Raw genomic sequence first — 14,348 nt, 5'->3', positions numbered from 1 at the left:
TTCCTGTGTGAAGTGGGTGTCCCAAACCATGATCTTAAGAGTGGGGGAGGTTGCCTCTGGGCTTTGTCCAACATGGGGCCTTTGACACCACACTATTTAGAAGTCATTGAATGTGCCCTCCTGTCTCATACGTATTTCTACCCTCACCAGAACATGTGTATTTAACAGAGATCCTGGAGGGGTCCCCTATTGTCAGCATCTCTTTGGGATTGGGGAAAAATCAAGGGCTAAGTGGAAATTGTTAATATTTTGTGTGGAATTTTGGATCTGGCTAGTTCTTACCTATACCTCCCGGTCTCATGCATTCATGTGTATATTCGTTATTCATCTACCTCTACAGATACGAAGACGCATAACCTTATCTTGCATAATTTTTGGCACATAGTGGACACACAGTAAGTGGTTGGAATGAAACCGGAAGCTCCCAAACCCAAGTGGGAGACGTATTCGAAACTTCTTTTTTTTTTTTTTTTTTTTGAGATGGAGTTTCACTCAGGCTGGAGTTCACTCACTGCAACCTCTGTCTCCTGGGTTCAAGCAATTCTCCTGCCTCAGCCTCCCAGGTAGCTGTGACTACAGGCGCACACCACCATGCCTAGCTAGTTTTTGTATTTTTAGTAGACACGAGATTTCACCATGTTGGCCAGGATGAGCTCGATCTCTTGACCTCGTGATCCGCCCACCTCGGCCTCCCAAAGCGCTGGGATTACAGGTGTGAGCCACCGTGCCCGGCCTCTATCCGAAACTTCTAACTTGATTGATGAGATGTGCAATGGAAGGAAAGAGAACACAGACCACCCTCTTTGGTACTGGTGGTGAGGCAAAAAAGGAGCTGAGGGAGACAAAATCCAAGGTGGGTGCCAGGATAGGGGTGGTGGTAGAGACACTGTTTTAAGCTCCATGCAGAAGTTAAAAGCAGGGAGGTACAGGATTTCAGCTTTAACAGGTAGTCTTGATCCCAGGTTCATGACCCTACAAAGAACGTCAGTAGTGGAGTGTGAGCTAAAATGTGGGGTGGTGTGAAGGATGGAGCGTGGCAGTGGACTGGTAAGTGATGTGAGGGCAGAAATATAAGGTAACATGAAGACCCCGTAAATAATTTTGAAGTAGAATGGATAGAAGAGAAGGATGCAGAATTCTTGTATTAACTTTCCATACTTATTAATGAAATTCTACCTTGTTAAAGGACATAACATCTCACACAAAAGGAGATGGAAATAGCAACCAGAAAAGTGTTGATCCTTGCTAGCCATCTACTAGACTAAATGCAAATGAAGGGAAACTAATGAATCAACACACTGGTGCTGGAAACTGACGCAGACAATGTGACTTAATAAAACCCTTTAGAGGAACCAAATGAGACAGTGTATAAAAGCATCAGCACAGTTCCTGAAACTAAGTTCAGCTTTCTCTGGTATAAACAAAAAGGAGAAGGGACATACAAAAATGAAAGAAAGCTTCTTGTTAGATAAGATTTTTAATCATTATTTGCAACATTTGATTTTTAAAATTTATTCTTTCACTTTTTTTAAAATGTAAAAACAAGGTCTTTATATGTTTCCCAGACTGGCCTTGAACTCCTAACCTCAAGCAATCCTCCCACCTTGACTTCCCAAAGTGCTGGGACAACAGATGTGAGCCACTGTGCTCAGCCCCCAAATTGATTTTTTTCTTTTGTTTAACAAAAACCCATCCTTGGAGCAGCTGTCTTCAGCTGTATCCAGTTTGGCCAATCCCTTGTCACTCTGCCTTTCCTTCTCAAAACGCTTTTCTCTCTTCAGACACCTTTGTACCTCTGATTCTGGGGCTTCTTGGTATTGCTGGAGAAAACTGTTACACCTGGATTGATTTGCAGGAAAAAGTAATTTGAGTGACGCAGCCTCAGTGAGATCTCTATTGTTTGCCATCCTGTTCTCCAGGAATCCTGTCACCTTCCCTACCCAAGGCTTTTTCACCTGCTTCAAACCCCATCCCAGTTCTGGAGCTTTCACGCTAAGAAACCTGGAGACTCCTCAAATGTGCTCAATATCCCCTTCATTCTGTTGCCATACATACATATTTATATATATACATATAAATATATTATGTATATGTATATACAAAATATATAAATATAATGTATAAATATATATTATAGAAATATATACATTATATTTCTATAAATATAATGTATAAATATATATTATAGAAATATATACATTATATTTCTATAAATATATATTATAGAAATATATACATTATATTTCTATAAATATATATTATAGAAATATATACATTATATTTCTAGAAATATAATGTATAAATATATATTATAGAAATATATACATTATATTTATAGAAATATAATGTATAAATATATATTATAGAAATATATACATTATATTTATAGAAATATAATGTATAAATATATATACATACACATACACACACACACACACACCACACACACGCATAGAGAGAGAGACAAAGTATCTGTTGTCCAGGCTGGAATGCAGTGGTGCCATCACAGCTCACTGCAACTTCCGCCTCCCAGGCTCAAGTGATCCTCCCACCTCAGCCTCCCAAATAGTTGGGACTACAGGCACACACCACCATGCCCAGCTTTTTGATTGAATGATTGATTGGTAGAGATGGGGTTTCACCATGTTGCCCAGGCTGGTCACGAACCCCTGGGCTTAAGTGATCTGCCTGCCTCAGCCTCCCAAAGTGCTAGGATTATAGGTGTGAGCCACCATGCTTGGCCCTGCCTCCATATTTTTAATTTCCAACCCATTTTACTATGTGGCTGGCCTGGCCCACGGTGAGGTTTCATAACCTTTATTGCAATGTGCCAACACTTTTGTCCTTAAAACTTTCTTACATTCCTTTAAAATTTATGGAAATAGCCTAATCTCTTTAAACTTGAAATTTATCATAAGAATAGAATAAAGCTGGGCGTGGTGGCTCATGCCTGTAATCCCAGCACTTTGGGAGGCTGAGTCGGGCAGATCATGAGGTCAGGAGTTCGAGACCATCCTGGCTAACATATGAAACCCCGTCTCTACTAAAAATACAAAAAATTAGCCGGATGTGGTGGCGGGCGCCTGTAGTCCCAGCTATTCAGGAGGCTAAGGCAGGAGGATGGCGTGAACCTGGGAGGCGGAGCTTGCAGTGAGCCGAGATCTCGCTACTGCCCTCCAGCCTGGGCAACAGAGTGAGACTCCGTCTCAGAAGAAAAGAAAGAATAGAATAAAGGAGGTAAATGTTTCTCAGTTTGTTGTCATATAAGCATATGGTACAAAATGCTTAAAATTTTGACTCCTCTATTGTAGATTTTATTCAGTCCCGACTGGGAAGCAAGAAACTTACAAATAGCCTTATATGAGTCATCACTTATATGAGTCATCACTTACATTTAAATTGTTTCCCTTTTTTTCCTTTTTTTTTTTTTGAGATGTGAAGATAATGGAAATCTTAAGTTGCCCTGGTATGTAGGCCCACTATTTGCTAGTTAAGCAAGAGAGAACTCAAACTTCATTCTCAAAAACCATTCATATTTGACCATTGACAGATCATTTAAGAAGACAATCTTACATTGACTTCCTCTCATTCATGGAATTGGTTTTAAAGAATGGACTCCGTATCCATTCATTTGCCATACCAAGATATTCCTGAAAGGAGTAAAAGATGCATGAGCACTTCAGTTGTGATGTCAGCACTTATTTTCCAGGAAAAAAAAAAATTCTCTTTAAGAAAAGTAAAATTTCAGCCAGGCGCAGTGGCTCACACCTGTAATCTCAGCACTTTGGGAGGCCGAGGCAGGCGGATCACCTGAGGTCAGGAGTTCGTGACCAGCCCGACCAACATGGTGAAACCCCGTCTCTACTAAAGATACAAAAATTAGTCGGGTGTGATGGCGCATACCTGTAATCCCAAGATACTCGGGAGGCTGAGGTAGAAGAATCACTTGAGCCGGGAGGCAGAGGTTGCAGTGAGCCAATATCATGGCGCTACACTCCAGCCTGGGCAACAAGAGCGAAACTCTGTCTCAGAAAAAAAAAAAAAAAAAAAGCCAGGAGTGGTGGTGCATGCCAGTAATCCCAGCTACTTGGAAGGCTGAGATAGGAGAATCACATGAGCCCGGGAGGCAGAGTTTGCAGTAAGCTGAGACCACGCCACTGCACTGCACTCCAGCCTGGACAACAAGAGCGAAACTCCGTCTCAAAAGAAAAAAAAAAACAAGAACAACAAAAAAATATTAGCCAGGCGTGGTGGTGCGTGTCTGTAATCCTAGCTACTTGGGAGGCTGAGGCAGGAGAATTGCTTGAATCTGGGAGATGGAGGTTGCAGTGAGCCGAGATCACACCACTGCACCCCAGCCTGGGCAATAGAGCAAGACTCCATCTCAAAAAAAAAAAAAAGAAAAGTAAAACTTGGCCAGGCGCAGTGGCTCACACCTGTAATCCCAGCACTTTGGGAGCCTGAGGCAGGTGGATCACTTGAGGTCAGGAGTTTGAGACCAGCCTGGCCAACATGATGAAACGCTGTCTCTACTAAAAATACAAAAATTAGCCGGGTGTGGTGGCACACACCTGTAATCCCAGCTACTTGGGAGGCTGAGGCAGGAGAATCACTTGAGCCCAGATGATGGAGGCTGCAGTGAGCCAAGATCACGCCCCTGCACTGCGGTCTGGGTGACAAGAGTGAAACTCCATCTCAAAAAAAAAAAAATAATAATAATAATAATAATAATAAAATCGGAAGTTTCCCAGCAAAAGCAGATAACTTGCCATCTATTGCATTACCCAGTTCCCTGCCTAGGTTGTGTGTTCAGTACAGTATTGAAATACATCTAAACAGGTACATCAGTGAAAGATAAACTCTCATTGCAAGGAAATGAGCCTATTCTTTTCAAAAAAAAAAAAAAAACCTGCTTGGGCCAGGCACAGTGGCTCACGCCTGTAATCCCAGCACTTTGGGAGGCTGAGGCGGGCGGATCGTGGGGTCAGGAGATCGAGGCCGTCCTGGCTAACTCAGTGAAACCCCGTCTCTAGTAAAAAATACAAAAAAATTAGCTGGGCGTGGTGCTGGACACCTGTAATAGTCCCAGCTACTCGGGAGGCTGAGGCAGGAGAATGGGGTGAACCCAGGCGGTGGAGCTTGCAGTGAGCCGAGATCGCACCACTGCACTCCAGCCTGGGTGACAGAGCGAGACCTCTCTCAAAAAACAAAACAAAGCAAAGCAAAACCTGCTCAGCCAGATGTGGTGGCTGGCACCTGTAAACTCAGCGCTTTGGAAGGCTGAGGTGGGCGGATCACTTGAAGGCAGAAGTTTGAGACCAGTCTGGGCAACAAAGTGACACCCTCTCCCCACCTTCAACTCTACAAAAAATAAAAAATTCTCTAGATGTAGTGGTGGATGCCTATAGTCCCAGCTACATGGGAGGCTGAGACAGGAGGATCACTTAGGAGGATTGCTTGAGCCCAGAAGTTTGAGGCTATGGTGACCCATGATTCCACCACTGCACTCCAGCCTGAGTGACAAAATGAGACCCTGTCTCTAAAAAACAAAACAAAAACCTTTTTTACTGAAGTGGGATTGACATGTAATAGACTTCACATACAAGTATATATATATATACACATCTATGAAATCATCACAATTAAGATAATGAAATTTATTCTTCTACCTCTTTATAATTCCTCCCTCTCATTCCTCCCCATAGCTTCCTCACGTCCCCCTGCTGCTGTCCCCAAGCAATCATGGGTACTTATTGCTTTCTGTTACTATAGATGAGTTTGTATTTTCTAGAATTTTATATGGATGGAATCTTTCAATAGGTACTTTTTTCTTTCTTTATTATTATTATTATTTTTTACTTTAAGTTCCAGGATACAAGTGCAGAACATACAGGCTTGTTACATAGGTATACGTGCACCATGATGGTTTGCTATACCTATCAACTGGTCATCTAAGTTTTGAGCCCTGCGCGCATTAGCTAGTTGTCCTAATGCTCTCCTTCCCCTCGCCACCCACCCCCTGACTGGCCCTGCTGTGTGTTGTGTCCTATGTAACAAGCCTGTGTCCTCATTGTTCAACTCTTACTTATGCATACTCTTTTTTTTTTAATCTGGCGTCTTTCACTCATCCTAATGAATGGGATTAATGGAACAACTGGAAATTCATCCATGTTGTATCAACAATTTATTCCTTTTTATAGCTGAGTAGTATTCAGCTGTAATGATATATCAACATTTATCCATTCACCTGTTGATGGACATTTGAGTTATTTTCAGCTTTTGACTATTATAAGTAAAGCTGTTATGAACATTTATATACAAGTCTTTGTATGGACATATGTTTTCATTTTTACCTAAGAATGAAATGGCTAAATTATATGGCAGGTGTATGTTTCACATTTTAAGAAATTGCCAAAGAATTTTTCAAAGTGGTTGTACAATTTTACATTCCCACCAACAATGAGAGTTGCAATTCCTCCACATCCTTGCCAGCACTTGGTATGATCAGTCTTTTTGATATTAGCCATTCCAATAGATGAGTAGTGGTATCTCCATTATGGTTTTAGTTCACATTTTTCTAATGACCAAATATGTTGAACATCTTTTCATGTGCTTATTTTTCATCTATATATCCTCTTCTGTTAAGTATGTTTTCACATTTTTCTCTTTCCCTCTATCCCCCTTTTTACATATTGGACTTTGAGAGTTCTTTATTCTGGATACAAATATTTTATCAGATATGATCTGAAGATACTTTCTTCCAGTCTGTGGCTTGTCTTCTTTTTTTCTTAACAGTGTCTTTTCAAGAACAGAAGTTTTTAATTTTGATAAAGTACAGTTAATCAAGTTTTTCTTTTATGGATTGTGCTTTTGGTGTCATATCTAAGAAATATTTTCCTAATCCAAGGTTACAACTATTTGTTTTCTATGTTTTCTCTTAGAAGGGTTATAGTTTTTGGTTTTACATGTAGGTCTATGATCAAATTTGAGTTAATTTTTGTTTATGGTGTGAAGTATAAATTGAAATTCATTTTTATATGAATATACAATGGTTCAGCACCATTGGTTGAAGACTATACTTTCTCCACTAAATTACCTTTGCACTTGCATTGAGACTCACTTGTTCATATATGTGTGGATCTAATTCTGGACTCTACTGTGTTCCACTGGTCTATTTGTCTGTCTTTATACCAATACCACACTCTTTTAACTGTACCTTTATGAAATCTTGACATTGGGAAGTGTTAGTCCTTCAACTTGGTTCTTTTTTTTTTTTTCTTTTTTTGAGACAGAGTTTCGCTCTTGTCTCCCAGGCTGGAGTGCAATGGTGTGATCTCAGCTCACTGCAACCTCCGCCTCCCGGGTTCAAGCGATTCTCCTGCCTCAGCCTCCCGAGTAGCTGGGATTACAGGCACACGCCACTACACCTGGCTAATTTTTGTATCTTTAGTAGAGACAGGGTTTCACCATGTTGGCCAGGCTGATCTTGGACTCCTGACCTCCTCCAAGGTGATGTGCCCGCCTCAGCCTCCCAAAGTGCTAGGATTATAGGCGTGAGCCACCGTGCCCGGCCTCAACTTTGTTCTTTATCAAAGTTATTTTGGCTATTCTAGGTCCTTTACATTTCCATATGAGTTTTAAAATCAGCTTGTTAATTCCTATAAAAATGCTGCTGTGATTTTGATTGTGATTGTATTGAATATGTAGATAAATTGGGGGAAATTGACATCTTAACAATATGTCTGATCCATATCTGACCCCATGCACAAAGTATATCTCTCCACTTATTTAGGTCTGTAATTTTTCTCAGCAGTATTTTGTAGTTTTCAGTGTACAGGTCTTTCACATATTTTGTCAGATTTACCCCTAAGTGCTTCATATTTTTCTATTCTTGGAAGTAGTCGTTTTAAAATTTTTTCTATTCTGATTGTTCATTGCAAGTACAGAGAAATACAATTGATTTTTGTATATTGACCTTATATCACAGTCATGACTGTGTACACGTGTTAACTACCTTGTTAAATTCACTTCGTCCTAGTAACTTTTTTATAGATTTCTTTGGATTTTCTACATAGATGATTCCTTTGTCTACCAATAAAGATAGTTTTACTTACTGCTTTCCAATCTGTATACCTTTTATTTATATTTCTTGTGTTATTGCAGTGGCTAGGACACTTAATACAACATTGAATAGAAGTAGTGAGAGTGGACATTCCTTGTTTCTGATCTTAAGTGGAAAGTATTCAGTTTTTCCACCATGAAGTAGCTGATGCTACTACCATGATACTAGCTGCAAGTTTTTCATGGATGCCTTCTGTCAAGTTGAGAATATTTCCTTTTATTCCTAGTTTGCTGAGAGCTTTTATCGAGAATAGATGTTGTATATTGTCAAATGCCTTTTCTGCATTTATTGAAATAATCATATAGTTTGTTTTTTTTTTTTATAGTTTGGTGGATTACATTAGTTGTTTTTTGGATGTTAAACCAAACTTGCATTCCTGGTTTTTAAAAGGAAAGAGGTTGTGCAGTTTGAAGATGATACAGTATTTCCTCTTCCTGTAAGAAATCACCCGAGCAAGTGAAAATGAGAAACAGAAATGCAAATATCATGTCTGATGAGACCTTGGAGAGCAGAAACTCCAAACGAATTAGGTGGACATGTTGCAAAAAAGCAGTGGAAATTGATATAAATTGATATAATAACTTTGGAGATGATTGGGCAACATTTACTAAAGTTGAACATTTGCATACTTTATGACCCAACAATTCTGGTGCAAAAAAAATGAGTGACTCTGTCCACTGAAAGACTTAAAAATATTCGTAGATGTTTTATTGATAGCCAAAACCTGGAAACAACCCAAATGTTTGTCAACAAGAGAACGGATAAATTATTGTATTTTCATCCAATGGAATAGTACACACTAATAATAATAATTAAAAAAAAAGAACAAACTGGCCAGCCACCATGGCTCACACCTGTAACCCAAGCACTTTGGGAAGCCGAGGCAGGTGGATTGCTTGAGTCCAGGGGTTTGAGACCAGCCTGGGCAACATGGCAAAACCCTGTCTCTACAATAACAACAAGAAAAAAATAACAAAAAGTTAGCTGGGCATGGTGATGGGTGCCTGTAGTCCCAGCTACTTGGGAGACTGAGGCTGGAGAATTGCTTGAATTTGGGAGGCAGAGGTTGCAGTGACCTGAGATCATGCCACTGCACACCAGCCTGGGCAACAGAGAGAGACTCCATCTCAAACAAAACAAAACAACCATAAAACCAGTTTAATAAAAGAAACAAAAATGTAATTCACTGAATAAACAGAATACGTAGAATAGTTCTCATAATATAGATAGAAAAAGCAATTTTATAATTCAACATCCATTCTTGACCAAAATTGTTAGTAAACTAGGTCTTGAAAGGAATTTCTTTAACTGAATAAAAGTTAACTACCAGAAACCTACAACAATGCACATAATTCTTAATGGTGGAAACTTAGAAGCAAGTAGTTCATTTTAAATCAATATCAAGTCAAAGAGATCTGTGAACCAGTTCAATTTGCCATTGTCTGGGAATCCCAGCTTGCACAGTAAGATGAGCACACAGGAAGAGGCCCTAACCTGATAACATCTGTCTTTTAGATTGATGTGGTCTCTCGGTTTAAAGAGGTTCATAATTTTCATACGTTACAAATATTTTGCAAGGATACAATATCACATATTAAGTTTAAAAACTGGTATTTTGGGAGTAAGACATTTGAAGACGCAACCTGGAAAATATGATAGAACCAACAGATGTTAAATCAAGTTCTTTTAAGATGGAAAATATTTTCAAGGTAGGGAATTGTCACCGCAGAGTAACCCCAAGTCTTTCAGCAAGCCCCAAAACCTGTGAAATTAACCGGTGTTCACAGCTGTGCTTGCTTTAAAAAACGGAGGCTGGAAGCCAGTAACCACAAACAAGCCACAAGATGAGAAAGGAGCTCAGCAGTGCTACCCTGACCTGAATCCTCACCTCATTATCACATTGAAATCTCCGCCCAGGGGGTTGGGGGATTGGGGGTGGAGGTGTACTTTGCCGGGGCACATACAGTGCTGGAGTGAAGGAGAGACTGCACACACTCCAGTTCTCCCTGGAAAGCCCCATCTTTCCAGGAATCCCCGCCCCTAGTCTCTGCCTACTGCCCTAAGACATCTTACAAATCCCCCTTTGCCCTACTCCCACCCCCTACCCCAAGAAGGTGCTTTGAGCACAGGCTCCCCTTCTCCATTCCTTGATCAGTGATAAAGTTTCTGCTCTGCTTAACCGAACCTGGTCTCAATCTATTGGCATGAACGGCACCAAGCAGGGAAAAAACCCCATGAGATCAAAGACCCCCTTGAGGGTCGGTAACAGAATCAGTACAAAGGATGCAAGTATGAGCTCCAGAACATAGATGAAAATGCTCAGCAGAAAAATACAAAAATAAACAAACCAAAAAACTTGTCCAAAGGTGGCTGCATCCAGACCCTGTCAGATCCTCACAAATGACAGCTCTTTACCTCAGGGGCATTGGATAATATCAGGCTCAGGCTGTTCCAGGAGTGGGGGTCCCAGCTCAGTTGGCTATATCGGGCTGTTCCTTCTCCAGCGTTCTCAGGAACTCTCAGGGTTCTCCCCGATGCCTCGGGGTCTCTAGTGAGGGGGAGTGGCGGCAGGCCGGCGATTTGGGGCAAGGAGTGAGAGTCAACGAAGCTGCCTCTGTGATGACAGTGGCCCTGAGATCCGTCTCCTTACCCTTCCGCCCCTCCCCGAGTGCTGGTGTCTTAGCCTGTGGGACACCCCTCCCCCCGCTCCCTCCTCCCACCCCCGCCAAGCCCGCCCCTTCGTTGCCAGAGCCAGAGGGCTCTCCTTGCGTGCCGTTGGTCCCCAGTCCGCGTGCGGCGAGTCTGGGGACATCGACGCTTCAGGGCTGCCAGCACATTCCCCGTGTGGATGCCCACGGCCTCCCAGCCGGGCCGGGCTTGGGATTTCCCTCCCAGCCTCAGACCCTGGCCTGTCCCCCTCCGCCCGAGGGTCATCGCTCCGGCCTCGACGCCCTCCAGCTGTCGCCCTCGCCCGGCTCCGCGCGCCTGGGCCTGGGGGAGAGCAGTGCCCTCGGCGCTCTGCAGCCGGCGGCCGGCCTCCGGTGTCCTCGCCGGGTTCCCACAGCAGGGGATCCCCCACCACGCCTTCCCCCGCCTCAGAGTAGCTGCTGTCTGACCAGGCGCTCCTGTCGCCTCAATGCATCCCGCCCGACGTGGCCCCTTCCCTCCCGACGGGTCTGTGATCACGGCTTCAGTGACCTTGTCCCTGCCCCCGGGCCTTGGTCTAGCGCGCGCTGCACAGGCGTTCTCCCGCTCCCTGACGACCCTGTCTCCTCCCTCATTCCTTGAGGCCGGCTGCCCCTCCCCTACCCCCAGCCTCACTCAGCCTCTCCTAGCCTCCCCCTTTCTCTGCACCCACGAGTCTAAAGGACAGCGCCCCCCTCGCGGTTTCCCGCAGCTGGCCCTTGGAGGTTCCTGGGTGTCGCACGGCTTCCTCCTTTCGGGGACCCCTGTCCTTTCCTGAGTGGCCACTGACGCTCCATCTCTTGAAGGGGTACCCCTCAGCAGCTTGCGCCCCCTGACGCCGCCTTCCCTGTTCCTAGGGGCCGAGGGACGCCCTACCCCAAGTATCCCCCAGCACATGTGTGCACCGCTGTAGATGCCCTCTCTCCTTAGACGCAAGGCCCCTTTCGCTGACACCGTCTCCGCTCCGGTTCCTTATGCTCTCCTTAACTTTATTTTTCCGGCCAGGCCGAAGTTGTTGCTGGATCCCCGGCCCACAGTCCAATCCCATGAGAGCAGTCTGCGGGGTGCGGTGGGGGAGGGCCGGCAAAGACATCCACCCAGCAGCCCAGGTCACACACAGGCCGATGGGAAGGCTCGCCCTTCTTGGCCCAAACCGAATGGCTTAGAACTCCATCATTTCACCATGCCCATTCTCCCCAGACTTGCATTTTTAAGCCTTTTAACTCTAAATGGACGACTTTTTCTACTTTTAAAGGAATTTCAGGAATTACGTTGATGGTATCACGTTTCGCCTCTGTAAGCTCTCTAGCTTTATTGCCTGTTATCTCTATACCCTACTCCCACTTGCCTGCCCCTAGAGTTGTCCATTCCATTCTGTTTATCTTTCGTTTTTATGTGTTCTTGCCAAAAAGTGTCTTGTTTTGCTGACATGCTTTTAAATTTGTGTAAGAGGAATTGTATTCTCATTCCATTTCTTTTTCAATGCTTAGATTTTAAGATTGGTTCATGTACCTTCTGCCCCTTCTAATTACTACCCTTGGGCCCATCTGCCTTGTTTTACCCTTCCCTTTACCTATCCTGCTCCCACTAGTAACAGTGCAATAGGCATTCTCATAATACCACTTTATGCTTCGCTTCTCAAACAGGGTGCAATGTATCACCTGGGAATCTTGTTAAAATGCAGGCTCTTGGCCAGGCATGGTGGCTCACGCCTGTAATCCCAGCACTTTGGGAGGCTGTGGTGGGCAGATCACCTGAGGTCAGGGATTCAAGACCAGCCTGGCCAACATGGTGAAACCCCGTGTCTACTAAAAATACAAAAATTAGTCGGACTCGGTGGCAGGTGCCTATAATCCCAGCTACTCAGGAGGCTGAGGCAGAATTGCTTGAACCTGGGAGGTGGAGCGCAGTGAGCCAAGATTGCACCACTGCACTCCAGCCTGGACAACAGAGCAAGACTCTGTCTCAAAAAAAAAAAAAAATGCAGGCTCTGATTCAGCTGGTCTGGAGCAGGGCCTGAGACTGTAGTTCCAACCAGCTTCCAGGTGATGCCTATGTTGCTGATTCTGGGACTACATTTTGAGGAGCAAGGCCCTTATGGACCTCTGTGAAAATTTTGGGTTTTGAGTCCTAGGGTATATGTAGATCTGATTTGATGAGTATTGCCCATCTGCTCTCTAGTCTGGCTGCACCTCCTTACCCCATACCAGCTGGGCAGGAGGGTAAAAGGTATATAGTCTGTGGGGAAAGGAAGAAGGTCTTCTCCTTGCTGATGCCCACATCTCATCCACCAGTGCAACTGGTCAGGGCCCAAAACTCCTCTCTCTCTTCATTGGAATGGACCCAAGGCTCCAGAGCAACGTCCCTGTCTAGCAATGCATGGCCAAGTCAATGATGGATCTAGGCCAGGCAGCCTGGTCTCTGCCCTCACCACATGGGATCCTGCATCCTCAGCCTGCCAGACATCTAGATTGGTTTGACTCATGACCTCCCTAGGCCTGGGCTTTAGCTCTGATAGGAGCTCTTGAGAAGCCATGGGGTCTTCAGTTAGTTAGGTTGTTTGTGTTTCCTTTGCCCCCTTCACCTTCCCTTGAGTAGCCTGGTAGGACTCAGATGGCCTGGCCTTCCCATTGGCAAATGGCTATCCTGGGCCTGACTTCTCATCTCTAAAATGGGATGGTCACAGCATAGCTATAATTTGTGGTGCTAGGAGCAGTCCCAGGTCCTTCACTCACATGCCAGAGCCCTAAGACAGGGATTCTTGCCTTAGTTTTACCCATGAGGAAAGTGAAGTTGAGGAAGGTTTAGCAATTTCCACTAAGGGCATAGAGCTAGTAAGTGAGAGTGCTGGGATTCAAGCCTAGCCTCAGCTCATACACCAAAACCCATCTAACCATGAGACCATGTCAGTCCCATGTCCTACCTCGCTCTCACTACCAGGCCATAATGCAGGGAGAAATACAAAGAAATAGAAAGGAAGGACTGGACCTTGGGTTTTGGCACTGATGCTGAAGGCATCTAATCAGTGGCATGGAGGGTTGCAAAACTCTAAGGCAAAAATGAACCAGGGTTCTAGGGGCTAGCCCCAAGGCCCTGAGTATTTATGGGGCAAAAGAGGGGGACCTTGGGTCTAGGGCTTCAAGAGCAAGGATTTTAGGGTCATATATAAAGCAGGGATCAGAACTGGGCAGGAGTTGGGGATGGCCAGGGATTGGGTGGGGATCAGGTGTGGATAAAGTTATCTATCATGTACCTTACTTGGTAATAACCGATCACTCAATGTTTTGTTGGAGGGGCCAGCAAGTGAACGAATGGCCAGCATTCAGGGCATCAAAGGATTGCCCTTTCCAAAGCCCTTCTGGTGCCTGAGCGGCTTGCTGAGTCAGTTTTGGAAACCCTGGGGCTGTGCTTTCCCCACTCACACAGCTGTGCAAGCATCTCCTGGCACCCAGCCCCAGGCCCAAGCATTTCATAATCAAAATAGTTCAACATCTGCACATTTTGAGATTTCATGGCACATGACCTTTTACATCTTGTCCAC

This window comes from Symphalangus syndactylus, chromosome 24 (assembly GCF_028878055.3).
Source record: "Symphalangus syndactylus isolate Jambi chromosome 24, NHGRI_mSymSyn1-v2.1_pri, whole genome shotgun sequence".
In the NCBI taxonomy this organism is placed as follows: domain Eukaryota; kingdom Metazoa; phylum Chordata; class Mammalia; order Primates; family Hylobatidae; genus Symphalangus; species Symphalangus syndactylus.
The sequence above is the reverse complement of the archived record's forward strand: the minus strand, read 5'-3'. Positions refer to the sequence as shown.